Genomic DNA, 12,084 nt, shown 5'->3' with positions numbered 1-12,084 from the left:
CCGAATATATTTCTCTTAATTGTTGTTGTTAATAACTTATATGTCATAATGAAGGGTACATTTCTGTCATTTATTCTAACTTAGTTATTGAACATTATAGTGTAAACAAGAACCTTTTTGTTTGCTTAGAAAATGTCGAATTCTTTACCAACAAAGCGTCATATGCGGCTAGTTTTGATTTACTTCTTTTATTTGAATAAAAAGTGCCTCTAAAGCAAACCGATTACTCACCAAAGCTTATGGTGAATGTGTTCCATCGGTTTCAACGTGCGAGAATTGGTTTTGAATGTCTACATAGATTTTGACTTATATTTTCTAACAAAATGGTAATATTCTTCAGCTTAACTGTCATTGCACTCAAGGGAATTTTTAACTTAAATTTATAAAAAAAATTGTATTGTATTAAATTGGAAATTGATTTACAATAAGGCAAGTATTATTGTAAATCAATTTCCAATTTAATAATTATGTTAACAAAGCCTTTGTTTATTTATTCACAGCCTGAATAAAGCACAATGAATATTGGCGAGATTTATTTTTCTAATTTCTATATTTATTTGTTTAAATTTTTAATTAACAGTTAAATATGAAATTTTTTGAAGTAGATTTTGCGGTTAATTTTCGCTTGGGTTTGGAAATTATACAAACAAAATAACATAACGAACAATCAAGGCAAACATTTGAATTCTTTCTATTTACGATTACACATTTAAGTAGTTTTTTTTTGTGCACATTTATCATATATTTTAGTAGCAATAAACTATAGACATTGACCCACAAATTCTAAAGCTTTAAAGTTTAAACAAATATGTAAGCAAATATGTAGTTGCAAATAGTTTCTAAGAAAAAAAGAAGAACATTCAATATTTATAAACATAAAACTATCTAATAAAATTTAAATTTAGCAACATGTGAAAAAAGAAAGTTTGACTGACTGAGTCCATCAATTATTCTATTGACTATACATACTAACAATTGTTATACATTTATTTATTGGAATTTGAATTACAATTGTTTAATTTCTAATTTATAAACATTTTATATGAAAATGGCATGTGAAATCCAGTGAATTTATTTAGTTTTTCAACTTCTGTTTTATTCTATTCTAGTTTTATTATTTTTTTTATTTTTTCGGAATTTTCTCAATACATTGTTTTAATATTAATTTAATAATAAATACAATTTCATTTGAATTGTGCAGCTGTAATATGGTTTGTATATCTGTTGTTGTTTTTAGCATGTTGCAAAAACTATAGATTTTTATTTCAAAACAAAATCGCAACAAAAGTAAAGACATGAAAGAGGTCGTCATCATGTTGTAATTTTTTGTTTTGTTTAGCATACAAGTATGTACGTGCATGTTGCTATATTTTTTCCAGTTCAATTATTAAATCATAAATATTTTGATTTATATAACCATATGGGTTGTATATTCATTCTTATGTACGATTGTATTGTAAATTTCTATGATTTATGACAACTTAATACGAATAGACTAGAAACAATACAATAAACACAAGCGACTTTGATGTGCTAAATTGTGGTTGAACAACAAAATTACAATTTATTTCTTTCATCATTTGATTTGTTTGATTTTAAGTATTGCAAAGGAAACTGAGAATTTTCTTAAGTTTTTATTTACAATAGACTTGAAATGTTGCTAGAAACATGTTGCTCTCAACATGTGGTTTATATTTGTAATATAAACATGGATTCTTGAAACACAGCCGCTAAAAACAAAATGTTGCTAGCAACATGTTTAGAAACATGTACGAATTTTTTCAAAAATATTAATTTAATTTATTAATATATAAAATTCAGACATTTTCCATCAAAAGGCACAGCAAATTAAGGTTTTGTTAGCAACATGTTGAGAAACATTTACTAAATATTGTATATTAACTTGTTTTACTTTTATTTAATCCAAATTCGAGACCTTTTGTAATAAAAAAATCCTTTTATTTCTTTGCAACATGTTGCGAATCAAAATATGCAGCTAAAACTGCCTAACCTTTAACATTTCAAATTATTTTCACATTTAAACACCAACAGGGAAAATTGTTTTCCTAAAACCGCAAAGAAATACCCCTAAAACACTTTTCTTTAAAAACGTTCATCATGACTTGAATACAAATTTGGCCATTTGCCAATTTATGTAACGAAACCAAATAGCACACAATTGAAACAAAGAATTTTACTGCATACTACTTATATAAAGTAAAAGTTCTTAAAAGTAGAAAAACGAGAGAAAAAAACACAAAATGTTTAAAGGAACCCTTAAACTGCCAACAAGGACGTGTAGAGGTTGAAAGCAAAAAACTAAATGTTGCCAAAAACAAAGAACAATAAAAATAAATAGTCTTTCTTATATTGATTCTTAACAAAACCTGGCAGGAGAATAAAAAAAATACTTTAAATTAAAAAAAGAAACTAAAAAAGTTAAATACTTATAAATATAAACCACAAACGGCAAAATTCATAACAAACTATTTGAAAATATCAATCATTTATTTCAACACAACACACGACAAGACAAGGTTAAGGATATCAATAAATAAATATTGTGTGTTTTCAAAATTTGTATTCGAAAATACACTTCAACCGTGAACTTGAATATGTAGTTTTGCAAAACAATTTAATAAATTAAATAAATAAATATTAAAAAGTTGTTTAACAAATAATGATGAGTTATTTGTAGATCGTTTAATAAATTGAGCTGTTAGTTAAAGGTCAATTAACTGTTATATTCATGTAATGTATAGTTGTTATACATAACAATTCAAGTAATTTGTATGTTCGTTCAGTTTCAGCCTAAAAGTAAATATTTGACGTTCATTATAATGATAATAACGTACAATAATTCAGAATTTGAAGGAGTGTTTTCTTGTGAAATTTTTTCGATAAAAACTGCTCTATAAAAAAACTGTTATACACAATATTGTCCCTTAAAAATACTGTTATAAATGTTCTATACAAAAAAAACTGTAATACACAAGTTTTTCTAAAGAAAAAACTCTTATACACAAATTGTTCTATAGAAAAAAACTGTTATACTCAAATGTTTCTTTATAAAAAACTGTTATATCAAATTTTTCTATAGAAAAAATTGTTGTATAAAATTTTTCCATTGAAAAAACTGTAATACAAAAATATTTCTTTATAAAAAACTGTAATACACAAGTTCTTCTAAAGAAAAAACTGTTATAGACAAAAACTATAGAAAAAAACTGTTATAGACAAATTTTTCTATAGAAAAAACAGTTATAGACAAATTTTTCTATAGAAAAAACAGTTATAGACAAATTTTTCTGTAGAAAAAACAGTTATACACAAATTTTTCTGTAGAAAAAACAGTTATACACACATTTTTCTGTAGAAAAAACAGTTATACACAAATTTTTCTATAGAAAAAACTGTTATACACAAATTTTTCTGTAGAAAAAACTGTTATACACAAATTTTTCTGTAGAAAAAAACTGTTATACACAAATTTTTATATAGAAAAAAACTGTTATTCACAAATTTTTCTATAGAAAAAACTGTTCTACACAAATTTGTCTATAGAAAAAAACTGTTATACACAAATTTTTCTGTAGAAAAAAACTGTTATACACAAATTTTTCTGTAGAAAAAACTGTTAAGCACAAATCTTCTATAAAAAAACTGTTATACAAAAATTTTTCTATAGAAAAAACTGTTATACACGAATTTTTCTATAGAAAAAACTATTATACACAAATTTTTCTATGGAAAAAAGTGTTATACACAAATTTCTCTATAGAAAAAACTGTTATACACAAATTTCTCTATAGAAAAAACTGTTATACACAAATTTCTCTATAGAAAAAACCGTTATACACAAATTTCTCTATAGAAAAAACTGTTATACACAAATGTCTCTATAGAAAAAACTGTTATACACAAATTTTCTATAGAAAAAACTGTTGTGCTCATATTTTCTATAGAAAAAAACTGTTGTGCACAAATTTTCTATAGAAAAAACTGTTATACACAAATTTTTTTTTATAGAAAAAACTGTTATACACAAATTTTTCTATAGAAAAAACTGTTATACAGAAATTTTTCTATAGAAAAAACTGTTATACAGAAATTTTTCTATAGAAAAAACTGTTATACACAAATTTTTCTATAGAAAAAACTGTTATACACAAATTTTTCCATAGAAAAAACTGTTATACACAAATTTTTCTATAGAAAAAACTGTTATACACAATTTTCTCTATAGAAAAAACTGTTATACACAATTTTTTCTATAGAAAAAACTGTTATACACAATTTTCTCTATAGAAAAAACTGTTATACACAATTTTCTCTATAGAAAAAACTGTTATACACAATTTTCTCTATAGAAAAAACTGTTATACACAATTTTCTCTATAGAAAAAACTGTTATACACAATTTTCTCTATAGAAAAAACTGTTATACACAATTTTCTCTATAGAAAAAACTGTTATACACAATTTTCTCTATAGAAAAAACTGTTATACACAAATTTCTCTATAGAAAAAACTGTTAAACACAAATCTTCTATAAAAAAAAATTGTATACACAAATTTTTCCATAGAAAAACTGTTATACACAAATTTTTCCATAGAAAAACTGTTATACACAAATTTTTCCATAGAAAAACTGTTATACACAAATTTTTCCATAGAAAAACTGTTATACACAAATTTTTCCATAGAAAAAACTATTATACACAAATTTTTCTATGGAAAAAAGTGTTATACACAAATTTCTCTATACAAAAAGCTATTACGCACAAATGTTTCTATAGAAAACTGTTATAAACAAATTTTTTTATAGAAAAAAAACTGTTATACATACGTCATTCATACATCAATAGGCCCGTTTCGGTGGCTGAGATATAAGAAAAATGGGTCAAAATCGGGAAAAATATTTTTTAACCCGAATTTTTTTTATTATTACATTTGTTTTACTAATAAATATAAAAAAAATTTGAAAAAAATATTTTTGACATAAAAAGTTTAAAAAAAAAATGTTAAAATCATTTTTTTTTTAAATTTTGTTTACCAAAAAATATTTAAAATTTGTGTTGTAATGTATAATTTGGAGGAGATATATGTATAAGATTCTGCACAGCTGAATATAGCTCTCTTACTTCTTTCCTTTCATTATGTTAGCAACATGTTGCCGAAAAATATAACCTTGTTTTAATTTTTTTCCTTATTGAAAATTTGTAAAATTACAACTATGTTTCGAGCAATAAAATTTTAACAATTTTTAACATACTTATTAAAAAAAAACTGTATTATCTTAATTATTATTATCTACTACTAATGTTAGTATATGTCCAGCAACATGTTGACGTCAGTTTTGTTATACATAATTAAAACATATTTTTAATTAATTAAAACTCATAATTTCATTAAACAATTCTTTTACACATACGTTGATAGACATCATCATGTATAAACAAAAATAATTATAATTAAATATATGTATGTATGCAAGTATGTATGAATTTTTATTTGTTTTATAAACAATAATAATTATATTGATAAATATGTATGCTGCTGTATTTAATTTTTCGTTATTTCTGTATTTATTAATAAGGAAATATAATTATTTAGTTTGTTTTGTTTTAATAACAATAAAAAATAACACAAACAAACAGCACCAAGCCAATTCAACCAACGAAATTCAACCATCTAAACAATCACTAACATCTATCCAACGGTTTATGAGTTTATGGCTCATGTCTGCCATACATATGTTTATGTCTATCGTTGTTGTTGCTAAATAAATGTTGCTGGATGTTGGTTTGTTGCTGATGTTGTTTGCTATTTCTCTTGTTACGATGATGATTTTGTTGTTACTGCTGCTGCTGCTTTTGATGATGTCTTGTAGTTGTTATTAATGTCTTCATGTACAATTTGGCAATTCAAGCAGAACATTTTGTTGAAAATTTATTTATTAAACACGATGTAATTTGATTTTATAAGAAGGTGCTTTTTAAAAAAAACAACAGCTAAACTGATTTTAATTTTAAATTCAAATATGTATGAATTATTTTCTGGCTTTAAACAATTAATGAGATTTTTGCATGCCATTAACTGAATGAGGATGTTATGTTTATTTTTGGTTTGTTTATGTAAAATAGAGTTATAATTTTATTAATATAGTGAAAATAATGTTATTTGTTTATATATTTTTTGCATATTAATAAATTTAGTAATACATAATTGTCACATTATTATGGTAATTTGATGTTAGAAGAAAAACGGTTGACATAAATATTGTCAACTCTATCAACTTGAGAAAAATGTCTAGCAACATGTTGCTAACATAAATTTGCCTTAAATAAGTTTTTAAAACTTATATTTGACGAAAGAGACGTAACCACTAAATAAAATACATTTGAATTCTTTTATTTATTTCAAAACCTAAAAAAGTGGTTACGCTTTTTGAACACATATTTGCCATTCTTTTCAATTCTACGACTTCAACAACATGTTGCTAACAAAATGTTGACATACTAAAAATATATAATTTTTTGTATACAACTTCAAAAATATATTTAATCATATAATCCTAATTGCTCGTACTTTTCTATTGAATATTTTTGTGTATAACAGTATTTTCTATCGGAAATTTATTGTAAAGAGTGTTTTTTAGAGGAGGTGACATTTAAATTGGCAGCTTATTTGACAGCTCTCGGTTGTTTTGAGATTATTATCATTTGGCAATTTATCATGAGACTCACGCCAGAGCAACGTTTGAAAATGATTGTTGAATTCGACAAACTCATGGGACATAACATGCTTTTTATGGAGCTCATAATCGTTCATCAGAGCGATGAATTCGGTAAACTATGGATCGTTTCCGCAATACGTTTACTATTAACGATAATATGCATCCCGTGTGCACAGAACAAGCGATTGGTACTGTGCAGTTTTGATGATCGAAATGCGTCAATTCGTGCCCAACATTTAAAAGTGTGTACATCCGAACGATCATCATTCGCACGGTAGATATAATGATTGAGCCGAAGCAAACATTGATCCACAATTTCAATTGAAAATGTTGTTCAGTGACGAAGCACACTTTTCGTTAAATGGATATGCTAATAAACAGAATTGTCGTATTTTTAGCGGTGATAATCCTAAAACCATTGTCGAAACAAAAGTACATCCAAGAAACCTCAATGTTTGGAATCTTTGGTCCATATGTTTTTACAAATAGCGATGTTAAGAACGTTACAATGTCAACGGAGAGCGGTATAAAGACAGGCTTATTAACTTTTACATTATTTAATTGCAATGTATTAATATTGCAGTGGACACAGCCTGCGATACAATTAATTTACTGAGAGAATCATTTGGTGAACGAATTATTTCATGAAATGTCGTCTTGTTAACTGGAAGCCTCCATCATGTGATTTGACGCCATTAGATTATTTTCTATGGGGATATGTAAAGTTCCAGGTCTATGCAGATAAATCAGAAGCGATCGAGTACTTTGAAGAGAATATTCGACGAGAAGAACAGCCTGATTTACTGCGAAGGATGTGTGAAAATTGGACCTCCAGGTTAGGTCATGTAAGCGCTAGCTACATTGTAGTTTCCACAATATAATTATCCGACCCAATAAAGTATATATATTCTGGATCCTTATAGATAGCGGAGTCGTCTGTCTGTCTGTTGAAATCAATTTTCGGGATCCAAATCTTCAATATTTCTGTCAGACATGCTTTCGAGACATGCTATTTAAAATCAGCAAAATCGGTCCACAAATGGCTGAGATATGAGGAAAAAAGCAGGACAACCTCGATTTTTGACCTATATCTGGATTACTAAGTCATTAATATAGACAATATGGATATCTAATGATAGATATTTCAAAGACCTTTGCAACGACGTTTATAAGACCATAGTAAGTTGGACCTACAATGGGTCAAAATCGGAAAAAATATTTTTTAACCCGAATTTTTTTTCAACAAAAAAAAATTTTAAAAACAAAAAAATTTTAAATTTAAAAAAAAAAATTTTAAATTTTAAAAATTTAAAATAACAATTCGAAAAAAATTATTTTCAAAAAAATTAAAAAAACAACTTTGAAAAAAAAATAAATTTTATTTACCTAAAAATATTTAAAATTTGTATTTTGAAGTATAATTTGGTGAAAGGTATACAAGATTCGACATTTTCCATTTGCGATCCCACAAAGTATATATATATTCTGGATCGTTATAGATAGCGGATTCGATATAGCCATGTCCGTCTGTATAACTTACTTAAATGATTCATACATCAATATATCCGCTATAGACCCGGTTCGGTTGCTATTTAAAATCGAGAAAATCGGCTCACAAATGGCTGAGATATAATGAAAAAACCAGGACAAGCTTGATTTTTGGCCAATTTTTGTATCTATATCTCGATTACTAAGTCATTAATATAGACAATATGGATATCTAATGATAGATATTTCAAAGACTTAGCAACGTGATAAGTTGGACCTACAATCCGTCAAAATCGTTGAACAATTTGAAAAATTAAAAAAACAATTTTCAATTTTTTGAAAAACTGAAAAAAAATATTTGTTTAAATTTTATTTACTTAAAAATATTCGGCACAGCCTAAAATAGCTCTCTTACTTGTTTTAATTTAAAGTTCTCCCCCTGTAAAAAGTGTTTTATATTGGACATTTGGAGTATAACCGTATTTTCTGTTAAAAATTTGGTATATAACATGTTTTTTTTATAGACGATTTACATCACAGAAAGGGGAAGTACTCTAGCTTTAATTTTGATTTGGATTTTAACAAAAATTTTCTCATAAAATCGAACTGTATACTAGCCTAACACTATATCATTTATAAAGAAAAACGTCCTGTTAAAAATATTCTACTCCCATTTAATATGATATTAATTAGGTCACGAAATGTCCTTGTCTTTATATACTACATACTACATTTACTACTATTTACTTAACATTAATAGGAAAAAAACGGCAAACCCCTTTCTGACATGCTCAATATTTACTACGTCATATGTAAACACAAACAATATTAAACATGTAGTAAATATGTTTGAAAAAAAAGAAAAAACTTAATCAAAGATTGGGTCAATTCAGGCGGAAGTGTGCCAAAGAATTGGGGCCACCAAAAAAAGGCACAACAGCAACAAAAAGAAGACACAACTACGCCAACACAACAAATATTAAATACTATTCGTAATACATTTGGAATGAATGAATGAATGACTACAAAGAACCACCAAACTCAAACATATTTTACAACCATAAAAATCCATTTGAATTCTATATAATTTTCTAAAAACAAACATGGCTTTGCATGTTGAAAAGGTATATATGTACATTTGTTCAATTTGGCTGAAAACTGTGTTCGTACTTGTCCATATATTTATTTTAAAACAAAAAACTAATGATATCAAATTAAGGTCTCGTCGACGTCACATACCAACCAACCATTTGAGGGTGGGGCTGACACAATCACAGTTCATTTTATATTTATTAATCAAATAGACAGACACACAGTGTAACGTAACAACAAAAAGACAAAACGACTTACTGCTAAACAAATTAAGTAGTTTGTAGTGGCCAATTTCAATTAAATTTTAAATATTTTTTTTTGTTAGAAATTCTTTAAGTAAATATAAACATTTGAAATCATATGATTTTGTGTTCTCCTATTAACCTAGAGGAAACTGAATTAATTCCAACCAACCATCAAATAAACAAAAAAACTTAAAATTTAATCAGATTAATTCGTGGCACGTAGTTTACAAATATTTAAATAATCTTAGATTACCACGTACCGTTTCGTTTCGTTTTACTCTAAAGAACCAATTGTTCGTATTCGTTTTGTATGAAGGTTTTTAATTTAAGTTAATTATTTTCTTCATAGTTTACGCTCTAAGTACTATAAGAGCTATTAGTGTTACGCATTTAATAGTTTAGATCTTAAGCATTAAAAGAGAGATCATTTTACTGGTTATTTGAGCTAAAGGCTTAGAAAATGGGGTATTCAGGTGAAGGTGTTAGTTATAGTTGGAATAAGTAAATAATCTGCTGCATTCACTTTAAGTTTAGCAATAATTTAAATATTCCTTGAATTTATGTATTTGCGATATCGAGCACCAGTAATAGTCACTGCTTCACCAGTCTCATTTTCGATGAGGAAAATTTCTCACAAATCTCACGATCATGGTCATCGTTTATACGATCATGACTTCAAAATGAATTTTTTTTTTAATTTTTAGCTTTTATTTTGAAACATTTGTACAATATAAATTTATTCAAAGTATTGGCCATTGTTAGCTATGACCTTTTCCCATCTTTCTGGCAACATATGGATTCGAACCAAAATAACCGCTCATCTTTTGAGACCAATTTCGGATACTCTATACCAAAGTGAAGCGTATCCCAGAGAGACAGTTCTGCATCGATCGAAACAACTAGTAATCGGACGGGCAAGGTCTGGACTGTAAGGATGGTGAGTCTTCCAAGCCACTTCATTGTAAATACTTTTGAACAGGTATTGTGATGGTATGGTCAGACTTCAGCATCTCAAAATAGATAGGACCCTTTTGCTCCCACCAAATGCAGATCATTACCTTAGAGCCATGAATATTTGGCTTTGATGTCGATTCGGAGGGTTTTTCCGGGCATCACGTAGGATCTCTTACGCTTCGGGTTATAGTAATGCATCCATTTATCATCGCAAGTAATGATGCAATCATCATTTCGGACATGCAAAATCGTCTTTCAAGGTCTCTCGGCTTCAATACGTATGGTACCCAATTTCCCAGCTTTTTGAAGAATTCTGCTGCTCGCAAACATTTTGAAATTGCTGTTTTTTTCTAAATTACCCATCTTGAGAGCATTTGGCTTCCATAAAGCATCTCCATCTTCTACGATTTGTTGTTTCTTTTCCGTATATTTCCCATGTGCGTCTCCATGTGCGATGTTGCCGTTAGATCCAGTATATTGTTATTTTGTATCAGTTTCATTAAACGGTTGTTGTTCCAGCTAAGCTGGTCTAGGATAATGAAGCTGCCATCTGTTGTTGCCTAGAAACAACGCCCTCTGTGTATTTGGTGTAGTGGTGGGAAACCTTGCTAATCTTTGATTCCTACCTTTTTTCCCAGTGGGTGGTGGCTGACTGCCTGACCTGCTGGAGGGGTGTCAGGGGGCTTCCTGGATGGATTGTTAAGAGCGGAGTTAATTTTTAAAATCTCAAAAATCATGATGAACATTTTTCATTCTCTGACAGGGATCGAACCTGAGGTGCTTGGTTTTGTAGGCATGCACTTTAACCACTACAACATGCCGCCACGAAATTGCTGCTTGAGTAGCTCCCAATGAGTTTACAAGCTTTTGTCGAGTTTAACAACAATATTCTTGGAGTTATGCCTCCAATTCATGGTTTTCACACTGGGCCTGGGCGATCTTTGTCTTCCATGTCAAAATCACAACTTCTGAACCGCACAATACATTTCTCATACGTTGAAACCGATGAAACACATTCATAAGCCTCGGTAAGCAATCGGTGTACTTCAGCGGCACTTTTTTTCAAATTGAAAAAATAAAGCAAAACTTCTCGCATAGGACGCTTTGTTGGCAAAAAATTCGACATTTTCAATCTATTGTAAATCCCGAATTTTAAAGTCTATGTACTTTTTTGGTAAATTTAGTAATCAAAAATTTTCAGGAATGAAATATCTTTTTTATGATTATCCTGAAACAGAAAAAGTACAAGATATTAGGATTCTTGAATAAAAAATACATATATAGCTGTCCACTTTATAAGAGTCCTCTTATGAGATCTTATAATTGCTTCGTTTTCAATAAGCAGTATATGCGCCTTCCACCGACTACCCCTAATATTAAACCTCAAGTTTAACTCAATAAAAAAATAGTTGTAATCATTTGTACCAACATGAATTTAACAAACTTCTGAATGACTCCAACCGAATTAAATGGTGTTTATTTCATGCCTCAACTTTTACGCCATTGAATATGTGTTTTCAGTTGCAAACATATTAGATTCCCTAATTTATAATGCGTGCAGACTTA

At 28.0% G+C, this 12,084-nt stretch overlaps 1 protein-coding gene across 3 annotated transcripts in view; it reads left to right on the top strand.

The window, feature by feature from the left end:
- The window catches only part of LOC135957500 (uncharacterized membrane protein DDB_G0293934), a 93,492-nt gene that overhangs the window by 27,346 nt on the left and 54,062 nt on the right, over positions 1-12,084 (top strand). The gene's annotated exons all lie outside the window — the stretch shown is intronic.

Source organism: Calliphora vicina, chromosome 4, assembly GCF_958450345.1.
Source record: "Calliphora vicina chromosome 4, idCalVici1.1, whole genome shotgun sequence".
In the NCBI taxonomy this organism is placed as follows: domain Eukaryota; kingdom Metazoa; phylum Arthropoda; class Insecta; order Diptera; family Calliphoridae; genus Calliphora; species Calliphora vicina.
The sequence above is the reverse complement of the archived record's forward strand: the minus strand, read 5'-3'. Positions and strand labels throughout refer to the sequence as shown.